The 936-nt window shown below is 25.2% G+C and overlaps 1 non-coding gene across 1 annotated transcript; it reads right to left on the minus strand.

Moving 5' to 3' along the window:
- Positions 1 to 466: 466 nt before the first annotated feature.
- Positions 467 to 538, minus strand: TRNAT-UGU (transfer RNA threonine (anticodon UGU)). Its single transcript has one exon. It is a non-coding gene; the product is annotated as a tRNA-Thr (tRNA).
- Between the last annotated feature and the right edge of the window lie 398 nt (positions 539 to 936).

The raw sequence follows: 936 nt of genomic DNA on the forward strand, positions 1-936 counted from the left end.
CAAAATAAGAAAGTATTTTCATAAAAAATAAAATAAACATTAAACCTATAAATATAGCGTACAGAAGAATAGTAATATCCATATTATTTTAACTTTAATATTTTATTGAAAAAAATCGGAAAATTTTGTATTAATTAATATAAATAGATTTTCACAGATAATTAAAACAATTATTTTTGATTTATGGATAAATAAAATTTTGATTTAGAAAAAAATAAATAATCTAAAACAAACAGGATTTAAAATCAAAAATGGATTTCTCATCTAATTGTAAAGCAACAGTTAGATTTTTTTGAATGGGTAAATTTTTAATTTATATTTTTTGTGACAGATTGTGGGATATGATTTTTATATATGGTGAAACCTCAAAATTGCTTCTTAATGTCTTCTCCTCTGCTAAATTCTCATCAAAACCGATAACTTTAAACTCTTATGGATCTAACTTTTATAAAAAAGTGTTTAAAAAAGCCACATGACGGATTCGAACCGTCGGCCTTCAGTTTACAAGACTAACGCTCTGCCACTGAGCTAAAGTGGCTTACTCACTGTGAATTTACATATTATTAATATAAAATACATGTCGCAAATCTATATATAGTTTATTTGTAAAAATTATACTTTAGGACTGCAGGAAAATTGCAATTTATTAGCTTCGAATAACAGTGAAATATAGAAAGATAATGTAAGAGAAGAAGAGATACACAAAATAAAGACAAGATATGCTCCTGATGTCATATAAGCTGAGCTTAAAGAAGGATAAATCTGGTATTTTTTTGCAAAATAATTAACCCATAATAAAATTTAATAAATATTTAAATCTCTTAAAAACCTGGTAGTTTTACTCTTATTAACACTTTAGTCTGTAATCATAAAATTCATGCCTCAAAAGAACAATCATGATCCATAGGTTCGTAGATTAGCTGTTTAAAATTGGCA

This window comes from Rhyacophila brunnea, unplaced genomic scaffold (assembly GCF_057557595.1).
Source record: "Rhyacophila brunnea isolate RB1 unplaced genomic scaffold, BYU_Rbru_1.0 scaffold_113, whole genome shotgun sequence".
NCBI classification, from domain to species: domain Eukaryota; kingdom Metazoa; phylum Arthropoda; class Insecta; order Trichoptera; family Rhyacophilidae; genus Rhyacophila; species Rhyacophila brunnea.